Here is a 12,065-nt window from a genome sequence, read left to right on the forward strand (position 1 = left end):
ATTTAGATATTAAAAGAAAACTGTGAATAAAGTGTATAACACAGGCAAAATAATACACTGTTGCCTTGCTACAATGAAGATTGTACCGTGGTGATGACATTGTATCCGTATCAGCACTAGGAATTTATTTGCATAAAAAAGACAACAGCTGTAGTGTGACTAAGGTTTGGTCTCCGGCAGAACAGACGGCCGCCAGCCAGGACGCCTACATGACGGTGACTACTGTTTGCTGCTGCTGCTGCTGCTGCTGCTGCTGGCTCTGCCTCCTCAGGGCTCCCATGCTGGCAGCACAGTCTAATCACCCATTGGCTGCCTGCTGTACAGCTGTTGTCTCGCTCATGCAACCTAACCATATGCTGCCTGTGTCAGAGCCGCTTACACTGTGAGGGCGGGGCTTACACTGTGAGGGCGGGGCAGAAGCTTGAATTCGCTTCTGATTGGCTTTTCAAAGAAAGGGGTCGCGCCGCGCTGAGGCCAATGGCTGCGATGTTGCTAGCCGCTAGCTGCTACGTATAGGTGGATCCAGGTGTCACTTATCCGTTAGCTGGTTCGGTTGTTCTTGTGTATAACTGCATAGAGCTCAAATGCAGATCTGGCTGGAAAGTGACTTTAGCTGCTGCATGGCCATTTCCACCCGGGACACTGTATAACCACGTCTGGCCGGGCTCAGTAAGTGCGGGGCTGTGTGTGAGTCGCTGTGTATGTAACAGTAATTGCCATGGAGGAGTGGGGACATGCCAGCCAGCAAAACATGCGCAAGAGGAATATAAGAGTTGTACTGGAGATCGCACCCAGCTCGTGTGGCCTCTGCGGACATAATGCCAGCCTGCTGCTGCTAGCGTCCTGCGTCAGACTGCACTCTGCCAGCAGCCCCCTGTCTGTACGTGCCCGGTGCCTGCGCGCTGCCCCTGCTCTCACCTGGCTGGGTAAGCCGTGGTCAGGAGCGCCGGAGCTCTGCGTCTTCTGTGTGCGCTTCCCCTTGTACAGACGCAGCGACGATGCGCTTTTATCTGCTGCGCGTTTATGGAGCTGGCTGTGTGACCCGCACTGTGCTGGCTGCTGCCGTGTAGCCGGAGCTTATGCTGCTGTTACTACTACAGTCTCCCCTGCACGGTGCCCGCACCTGTGTGTAGTGACGCTCCGCTAACTGGCTGCCAGAGCTGCGCTCACTGCGTAGTGACAGCGCCACAAGTGCGCACCTGAATTGTACTGGCGGCATGTCCGGATCACACTGCTCTCATTAGGAGACACGCGAGGGCTATGCCACAATTACAATAATGACATTAAAGAATGACCCCCAGCATCGCCTAGGGAAGTTTGCTAGATTGGCCTACCCCAACAGCCACCTACCCCCAGCATGTGTGCGGCAGTGCTATGGAGTGTGGCTGTGGTAATGCCCTGGCCATTATTGCACAGTGAGGGGCGATCATATAGTGGTGGGCAGTGCTGGCTGACAGCTGGTCAGACTTGTCCCGTGTGCTGTTTACATTGCATTCCTAACATGCCTCATGCAGTCTGTACGCTCATTGCTAGGCCTGCTCTGAAAGACAAGCCTGAAGGAGGATATGGTGAAGGTTGTTAAATGGAAATGTACATGTGACTGTCTTATTTACCAACACACTGACAAAGGAGGAGGGTTCACCTCCTGTGCTGCTCAGAAGGAGGAAGTGGGGCTGTGGAAAGGCTGGTGGTTTTGCTTTACAAGACATATATTATTGAGGCTTTAAATGCTGGTGAATTATAATATTGGTAGTTAAATCAAATTCAGTGTTGTCCAAAAGACCACGTTCCCTTGAAAATGTATATTTGCTGCCAGTCTATAAAAGGTTAGAATTTGAGTTCACTTTTAAAAAAGTGACTTTAGCTTGTTATGTTAAGGAAGTATACATTGGTATTTTGTAAGGACAATTATACTTGGAGTAGGTATTGGTGAGCACTATTAATAGAGTTCCCTCTAAATTAACATTGTTTATTTTAAGCTTGGTACTATAATGTCTATTACTGTATACATACATGGGAAACACAGCTAGTGTTTCTCCCTCTAAGCACATTTCCGAAAGAGTCTCAATAGTCGGTCAACCTTTAATTATGTATGTGTGCATAATTTATTTTAATGTTTCCCAATTAAAGATATGTTTACCCTATCTTTATATGGTATAATATTATAGTATGCTGTACTGAAAATAATCCAAACTGCCATTTCTTGCACAAAAATGAGCATTGGTTACTAATCTATCTACATATGTGTACTTGGACGCACAGCTTGAATGTAATCATCATTATTATTATTATTTATTATTGTCATTGATTTGTAAGTGCCACAAAGCTGTGCTGTGCACCATGATAAGGTAAACACAAAACTGGGACATGCAAGATAGACAGAATGAATGCACACATAAAAACAATTAGGGAGGATCTCTTGTTCCTTTGAACTTATAAAGAACTAAAATGTAACTATGTAATATATTATGTGTTTTAAAGTTATGTATGTGAGATGTGCGTTTGATCATGAGGGTGCGGTTTTCCCTATGCACATCAGGATCCATAACAGCAGATCTATAGAAGGAATTTGCAGCCCGACTATCCTAAATTGGATAGCAACAGAGAGCAGAAGAGGTATACACTGAAGTGTCAAAAGTCATGGGATAGATGCCTAATATCTTGTAGGACTCCCTCTAGCCTGACAAAGTGCAGCAGCTTGACATGGCATTGGTTCCACAAGTGGACAGAAGACCTCTGGGAGAGATGTTGACCCATGCCATCTGGACGGAACGGTTCGATTCCCGTCAGCGGCAGCCCGACAGGAGCAGAGTGCGACGCAGCGGAAGCCCGACAGCGCTGGAAATCCCGATCGTGGATAGGTAAGTATCCACTAACCTAACCCTAACCCTCCTTAGGGGTGCCTAACCCTAACTTACCCCCCCAAGTGCCTAACCCTAACCACCCCCTTCCCCGCTACCTAAACCTAAGTCCCCCGGGGGGGTGCCTAACCCTAAGTCCCCCCCCCGGGGGTCCCTAACCCTCCCTCTCCCTAGCCTAACCCTAACCCTACCGGGGGGGTGCCTGACCCTAAGTCCCCCCCGGGAGCCTTAGATGCGCCCAGCATCTATTCTACCTGTCAGCAGCGCTTGGGGGCTGCCCGGCATGTCCATAAGTGCTGGGTACGCCCACAAGAGTGACGAAAAGGGGACGCGTCTTATAGACACGCACACTTTTCAATAACCACGCCTCCTTCGGCGCGCGCGGAAGTGCCCTCTCTAGCTCCAGTGCCCTGCCTGCCGCCGGAGCTAGAGTGAACACTACGCTGTGTTCGATGTCGTAGTGTTTACAGGGGCACTCTGGTGGATCTTCTGCTTCCATGTCCCATGGAAGCTAAAGAATGCTGCAATGACTTGCTGTATATGCATCTGATACCTCCTGCATTGAATGTGGATGTTCGAACTCCAATAATTCATGTCGCCTTGCCATGAGCAGCCTAGCCAATGCTGAAGCTGACTCCCGAGACTTTAGGTTACAACTGATACAGGTCTGGGCATTTCCAAGACGTCCCAGTATGACGCCACCTACCATTATCTTTACAAACTGCTATCTCATGACTTTGGCACTTCAGTGTATAATGAGGTTACATACAATGCAAACATACAGTATTATACTCCTGTCAGGTTATGGAAACTACAAAAAATGCCTCTTCATAGTTGATGAACTTGTATTTTAATATTGATGGCTCAAGTGTTACTGGAGCTAATTATCGAGAATTTGCGCAGGACCCATTCTGCGGGTGTGCAGAGGGGATGTAGTTTTGTATTGTCAGTGTAGTGGTTCCCAAACTTTTTTTCACAGCACCTCTTGGCCTAAAGTTTCTTATTGAGAAATTTAGCAAAAATTATTAAATTAAGTAAATTGTGCTGATATGTCATCCTTAGGTTCAGTTATGAGGTTGTGGTGGTGGACAGGGTTGTGCTTCTAATTGTCCACACATTTTATAATCGGCAAAACCATGTTGGTGGCTGCCAATCCCATTGACCATAAAAATTTTTATTTAGTACTGGAGCACCAACCCATGGCACCCCTGCAAGTTCCCCGCTGCACCCAGTTTGGGAACCACTGGGTTAGTGGATAGTTCTTGAGCACAAGCATTTCACAATTTTGAAGATTCCTATACAGAGATTGAAGATTTACCTTTTTAATTTACAAACCTTTGTTACACTTAGTTTAATAAATTATTATAATCCCTAATAATAAACAAATTAATTCATGTCTGTAAATATTTTGTCTATTGATATACATGGGATGTTACAAAGTATAGATTTGCTAAATACTTGTCAAAATCTATGAGCTTGAAGAAGTTTGGATATATTCATAGCTTTACTGAGCAGTTTAAAAGCGGGCAAGAAGTATTTGGGGGTTTAGAGTGCTTCATGGGGTCTTCTTTAGTTGTACATGTGGTGGGGCTTTTTTTTTTTGTAGAAAATGTAATTTTATTGTTGGCAAAAGAAACCCTTCTTCCTAAATAATTTTAAGTGCTTCCTAATTGCCCAGTAACTGTATGCTAAGCATATGGTTTAAAACTGATGATTCTACATAGTATTGCAAAGCTAAATTATAGCATGGAGTTTAACTCTGTGTATGCAGTTAACATTGTGCCTTCTAGTGCATTCAGTTTGGCTAGCCCAATTCTATTTGTTATTATTATTATTATTATTATTACGGTTCATATATGAAAAGTCATGGTTCTGGATGCAAACTATAGAGGCCTATTTATCAAGCCGTTTTTTCATAAAATTAAGTATCATTCTATTTCAAATAATTTTATGTATCCCGAGTATGTAGCTACAGCCTAATGCAGGAGATTTCAAAAGCTAGTTAGCGCTGCAGGTCCGGTCCTCATTATTACCAAATAGGGACTACGGTCTGATCCCTATGTAATATCCCTTTTACACCAGAGCAAAAACCTGGGTTTTTGCTGGGTCTACTCGGGTTGCAGCTCAGTGTAAAAGGGTTCCTGCAGTGTAAAAGGGTCCCTGAAAAATAACCCTGGTCAAGTGACCCGACAATCCAACCCAGGTAGCTACCAGCGTCGGACACAGGATGGAGCTGGGTAATGGTGCAGTGTAAACGGTGCAACCCGGGTTATCCGACCTGGGTCATGCCTGATTGGTGGTTGTGGAGCAGTCACCTCCCACTTTTTATGACCTCACAAGTTTAGCAGGGCAGACCCAGGTTCAGTGTTAATGGGGATGACCTGAGAATAACCCAGATCGATGGTGCTGTGTAAACGATGTCCGACCTGGGTTGGAACCATGTCTGTAAACTCAGGTCTGACCTTGGTTTTTGGTGGAAAAGAGGTATAACAAACTTCAAAAAGCATCACTTTTCAAAGTTTGGTCCCAGTGGTTTACGCCATCTGCAGTTTCTGTGCGCATGTATACGCACAGTCTGTTTCTCATGAGTCTTTCCAAAAATGTGAAGGACTACTCCAATATCCCTGGGATGTAACCCACAGAGACAGCGTTTATCATTACTACTGTCAATGCAAGTTACAGTTAGTACATAACAAGGATGATCATGTAAAATATGATTATCCCCGTTGCAATGTAAACTGAAAAAAAAAAGCACTTCTGCAATTTTTAATACATATGCCCCCTAGTCTGTATAATATGTGAAAAGAAAGTATAGCTATAAAAAAAAAACAGAACAGAAGCAAACATCCCAAAATTCCATATTTTTCTTTTTCTAAAAAGTAATTCCTTTTTGAATTTTAGGTAATGGATTTGTTTTTATTCAATAAAATTCTATGAATCCCGTATGAAACTATCCTATTGTAGTTTCACTGCTCTGCTTTAAGGTGCATACACACGTAACAATTTTGTTACCAACTACTTTCTGAACGATTTTCTGACAGATTTTTTAAAGTGTAATGAACGATTTTTTGAACTACAAACGATTTTTGTAACTTCCCTTAATGAAAATCGTTCAGTTGGTCAGTCAGAATGAACTACAAACGGGAACGCGCATGAACAAATTTTTTGAACGATAACGACGTCGTTATAGTTAAATCGTTAAAAAAATTATTACGTGTGTATGCACCTTTAGAGATTAAATGCTATGAAATTTTCCAGTGTACTAATTCTGGAATTGTCCCTGCATTAACTTGTTAACAGACCTGCCTTATGCTTTGAGGCATTCTCAGGTAAACAAATTAGTGGCACAGTTATTGGTTTTAGTTGTCATTTTACATGACCTTAGAAATCAATATAATTGTCTTAGTTTAAGTAATTACAGCTGTTCACCTACAGCTTCTAGCTGGAGCTCTTTGTTCAACACTAGCTCCGGAGCCACAATCTGCTGTTATAAAATAATACAATGGTGGGGCCACAGTAGACATCTAGGGGATATTTGCCTTTTGGCGGGGATCCCACACAGTCTGTTTTTGGTGTAGTTTCCACAAAATAACTTTAGTAAATATGCCCCTTTAGTTTGCTTGTGCATTGTTAGATACAGTAGCTTTACCCCAAGTACAGAGTGACTGGATCTATGTACAATTTTGGCAATTTTGTGAAGTCAAGGTAGACAGATTCGGGAAGCCGACTGCCTAAATACCGGCAACCGGCTTCCCGACTGTCATATACCGGCATGGGTGAAATGCCGGGCGTCTAGATGTAGACGCCTGCATTTCCCCGACGCCGGGAGACCGGCGCCCGGCATCACGATCGTAGTGATGCCGGGCGCCGCGAGTGGACAGCCGCCGGGGGGAGGGTTAGGTTTAGGGCTCCCGGGGGGGACTTAGGGTTAGGCACCTCCCCGGGAGGGTTAGGGTTAGGCTAGGGGGAGGGAGGGTTAGGGTTAAGCACCCCTGGGGGGGACTTAGGGTTAGGCACCCCCCCGGGGGACTTAGGTTTAGGCAGCGGGGAAGGGGGTGGTTAGGGTTAGGCACTTAGAGGGGGGATTAGGGTTAGGCACTTGGGGGGGGAAGTTAGGGTTAAGCACCCCAAAGGAGGGTTAGGGGGGTTAGGTTAGTCCATACTTACCTATCCACGATCGGGATTTCCAGCGCTGTCGGGCTTCCGCTGCTTCGCACTCTGCTCCTGTCGGGCTGCCGCTGACGGGAATCGAACCCATGCGGCCGGCGGTATATCATACCCATTCCGACAGATCCAGTCATTCCACATTCAGGTTGGTTCCTGGGGGCTCAGTTTGAGCAGTCATTCAATGTCTGCTAACACTACCAAATTGCAATCATTGCTCTAGTACAGGCCTGGCCAACCTGTGGCTCTCCAGCTGTTGTGAAACTACAAGTCCCAGCATGCCTTGCAACAGTTTTAGCATTCCCTAATAGCAAAACTGTAGCAGGGCATGCTGGGACTTGTAGTTTCACACAGCTGGAGAGCCATAGGTTGGCCAGGCCTGCCCTAGTACATTTTCATGAAGACCAGATGAACATGTGATCAGTCAGATGTTGATTGGCTTTGGTGACCAGGTCCATAGATGCAGTGTAGTATTGCTGTGTGTACGTGCAGTTATAGGGCTTTTACTTTACTATTCTTTTAAAGGGACAACTGGCATAGAAGAATATGTATACTAGATGTGGGTGAAATGTATCAAACCTTCTAAAGAGTGAAGAAGTTGCCAATAGCAGTCAACCAGGTTTTAGCTGGCATTTATATAGTACCTTATATGAAATGATAGGTAGAAGCTGATTGGTTGCCATTTGTCCATTTATACACTCTTTTTACAAGGTTTGATAGTTCTATATTTTGCAGGATATAAGTAAACTTTTATGACTGGCACCTCTCTGCCATATTTTCAGAATTTTCCTTAACCTGTCAAGAAGTTTCCTTAACCCATTCCCCAATTGTCCTAAACTCCTGTAGGTGATATCACACATTTCATTTTCCTCCAGGCCATGCTTCCCCTCCCCCAAGCTATTGACTTGCTAGATACATATTACAACTTCTTTAGATTGACAGAATAACTTTATTAGGCCATTAAGAAATAATGGGGAAGGTAAATTAAACAGCAGTTAAATACAGTACAGTTTGAGTCTCCCATATCCAAGTTTCTGAAATACGAATTCTTTGGGCTCGATTCTATTGATCGCAAAGTAAATGGCTCCAGGAGGGCGCTCACGGCGCTATTCAATTCAGCGCGCTGTTAATGATTTCTTCTCGTACCCCAGTATGTACCGACATATTGCATTGGCTGTACTGCGCAGCCGATGGACAGATATGTCTTCAGACATATCTGGCAATCGGCAATTGTGTACGAGCGGTCTGCAGACCGCCTGTACACATAGCGGCAGCCGCGGGGAGGGGGCGGGACACGCCCCCTCACCCACTGGGACCTGCAGGCAGACACAGATGATGGTTGTTCAGTGTGTACGAACAACCATCATCTGCAGATCACTTGGTCTGCAGATATATCTGTATAGTGTGTACCCACCTTAACATGTATCAGCTTATCTTTTAATAGAGGCAATGCTTACATAAATGTTAAACCTATATAATAATAAACGGGTAAATAAATCTGAAGTACATATTTAAAAAGAACAATAGTGGTTGTGTATTCTTCTACAGAAACCTAATGCTGAGCTGATAGTAAATAAAGGTATACAAGTGCAAATGTAAAGTGCTACTTGAAATCTTTGTTTACCAGTTAAAGGTCAGGGCTATAAATAGTTGAATGGACTCATTGCAGTCAATCCTTAGATTGCAGGTAATGTCATAGTTCAGTTTTCCTTTCTATAGTGAACATAATAATCTGTTTTTAAGATGCATTTCTATTGCAGTTACAGCATGTATTAAATAGAGATCATTTTACCAAATGAGTAAGTACATATTTTCAAAGTTGTTTTAACTTGTACTGAATGAAGAGAGCTGTTTCCTTTTTTTTTTTTTTTTTTTTTTTTTTTAACTGTTTCCATTTCAGTGTGTCTGAGGCAAGTCCACGTAGTTGAAAACTTACATTCAACTCAGTGGGAGCGTATTGTAAACGAATCAGACGTGATTCAGAAGCATTTGCTTATGTGTTTGGCTTGAGCAAGATAACTTCCTGTTTTTGTTAGAAAAAAAAATATTGAATATTAAAAAAACTAAAGTCATATGAAAAGCTTACATAAAAGAAATGTAGTTTAGCAATGCTTTTTATTTATGTTACCATTGCAAATGCTGATGTGTACATAGCTTCTCATGGCGATACTAGAAATCCATAAATAAAGTATTGGAACATGGTAGAATTTAAATGATTGTTTCCATTTACCTGATCTTACCTCAGAATCCACTTTTATTAACGTGATCCTCATTGTATTGATACATTTAACCTTTCATTAGTGTATAGAAAAATATTTTGTAGAATATCTCATTCTTAGGGGGAGATTTAATTTGTTTTTTGGGTGGTGATAATGGGCGCCTGACTTAGAAATTCAGTTGTTTTGGGCGCCCATTAATTATTACGTTTGTTACTAATAAAAGCATCAGGTTTACTCGCGTAAAGCGGCTAAATCTGTCTTGGTTAGGGCGTCCAAACTACAGACTTGATCGCCACCTCATTAGACTACAAGCAGAAATGTGTACGCTTGCGGCACTAGCACCCCATTGGAGCAACAATTTAATTGCTACATTGGACGTATTTAAATTAAAATATATTTATTTAAAACAAAAATGGTCAGAATTCCCCTGACCCCAGATTCTCAACCATCCCAAGCACTAGATGGCCTTGATTGTTTTGCATTTTTATTTATTATTTAAATTTATTTCTACTAATAGTAATTATGGTTAAGGAGTGGAGGGCTGCTATCTTTATTTTTGCAGGACAAATTCCCATAGTAGATGATAATAAGAATAGATTTGCAGTCCCAATTTCTAAACGGGTGTGTGCAGAAACAGGCGGTAATTATTGTCACAGGGCTGCTTGCAGGTTGATCAGCGGTCTCTACTTCTGGGTAATGTGTCTGAAATTATTTAAATAGAGACCACACAACACAATTTACAGATTATTGAATATTTCCCAAATTCTGGGGCTTAGTTACACACACAAATACAGACATAGGACCTGATTAATTACGGATTGCAATAGCGGTTAAGCAACGCAGTCTTACTGCGATAGTATGCTAATCCATTGCGATCGCTATGCCGCTGCAGCACAACATAAGGACACCCACTTTACCTTACACACATCCGTAATGCTTAGCAAGACTGTGAAACCATCTGCAACAAGTACCATCGCAGCCTCATACACACTTGCACAAGCTCTGATCTTACTCAGGAATTGCTAACTTCATCGCACGCTATCAGGTCTCAGGCTGCATAAGGCATCACAGTAGATAATTTATGCATGCCCCTGCAACTGCGTTCAAACGCCCTGGCACCCCTGCGTTTCGCCGACCACCCACAAACTGCACTTCCTGTCATTCACTCTGCGATGGGTCTGCGTAGTCACTGCAATCGCTGTCCCGATCGCAGTGGCCGGTTCGTGCAGAACGCAACAATCCGTCAATTGCGTGCGTAATCGCAATTGCTATTGGCAATGAATCAGGCCCATAATACATTAAAAAAAAAAGTATACACCAATAGCATCAGCCAATAGTCAGACTTTTTTATTGTTGTTATTATTATTATGAAGGTTATGTGTAATTCCACAGATAAACTGACAGCTTTCAGATGTGATACGAAGACTGGTAACACCCCCATGATTTACTACACTGATTTGTGTTCTCTTTCTATCTTGCAGTCACAATTATTAAACTACTTTGGACCTCTGTGGTATTTAGCCAAAGAAAGATAAGAAGAAAGTGCTCTAACAGCTGCTATCAGCAAATCCACAAGGACAATGAATAAATAAACACATACATTAATAGCATAAAGATATTGGATGGATTTTCAGACCATTTCATTAAACATCCCAGTGAGCAATGAATAATTACATACAATATAATCTAATATCGCACACATAGCAGTAGAATTGATCATCGCTGATTACTGGTGTCTGTGGCTTCAAGCAAAGCGACAAATGTAAATTTACACAGTCACAAGCAAATGCTTTATATACAACTTTTAATGTCTCATGCACACACTGTGCAAACCAATCCAAAATGACTCTTCAATTTACCCCTATGGCTCACTCTTATAACTATTTTATGTCTATATTTTGAGCATACAACATGTTACATGCATGGTAGTTCATCATGTTTGTCAAACTGTATATTAAACTTGTTACATTGTGCTAATATTTCTTTTAAATAAAGTATACTACTTAAACAGAGACAAGTGGGGTATATAAAACCATGACCATGTACAAAATTAGTCCTTTATTAATAGTATATTGAACCCCTGTCACACCCTCCGCTGTGTCGTCCCCTGCTGCCACGGCTCCATCCTGCCCCCAACTGCCACTCTCTCCATATCAAGCCCGCCCACGTCACAAGGAGGGGATGGGGCAGTTCAGCACTCAGATTGTACCCTGTGTAGGGTGAACAGTCAGTGTGGGAACAAGGAGACAAGACAAACGGCAATGGAAGCAAGGATAGTGCTAGGCATGAACGTTAGACGGAGAGTTCTAACCATGAGAGTTGAAATGCTTAGACGAGGGGTGCACTGCTGGAAGGTGAGATGAGAAAAAACAAAGGATAGGGGAGGAGAGAAGAGTGCAGATTTAGGAGGAATGGTAGGGTCAGAGGAAAAGGTGTGTTTAGAGTGAATCTTAGAAGCTGATAAGATTGGGAGACAGTCTGATTTGGTGAGTGAGTTCCAGAGGAAGGGTGTCTAGTGGGAGAAGTCTTGGAGACGGGCCTGATAGAAGGTAACAATGATATAGTTAAAGGTGCGTACACGCGGACAGATATATTGTTACGATATGAACGCTAACAATGTCGTTCAATGATATATCGATCATATCGTTCATTTTATATTCAGTGAATGACCAACGATGCGTGTTCCCGCATGAACGATAACGATATCTATGATCGTCCGTACATGCAGGTCAATCTGGACGATATCGTCAACTTTGCCTATTCAGTGATGTGGCAGGATGACTCACTGAAAGATCTTTGAAAGATATCTTTCAAGTCGTTG

General features: G+C 42.9%; 1 protein-coding gene across 1 annotated transcript in view; it reads left to right on the forward strand.

Annotated features, from left to right (window-relative positions):
• The first annotated feature begins 573 nt into the window (after positions 1–573).
• Positions 574–12,065, forward strand: part of LOC148514722 (protein yippee-like 2) — a 109,478-nt gene continuing 97,986 nt past the window's right edge. Inside the window, exon 1 of the mRNA XM_088481035.1 lies at positions 574–669. The gene's annotated coding sequence lies outside the window, so the exon portion shown is untranslated. The remainder of the gene's footprint in view (positions 670–12,065) is intronic.

The sequence above is a fragment of the Taudactylus pleione genome, unplaced genomic scaffold, assembly GCF_031769625.1.
Source record: "Taudactylus pleione unplaced genomic scaffold, aTauple2 ptg000260l, whole genome shotgun sequence".
Taxonomy (NCBI): domain Eukaryota; kingdom Metazoa; phylum Chordata; class Amphibia; order Anura; family Myobatrachidae; genus Taudactylus; species Taudactylus pleione.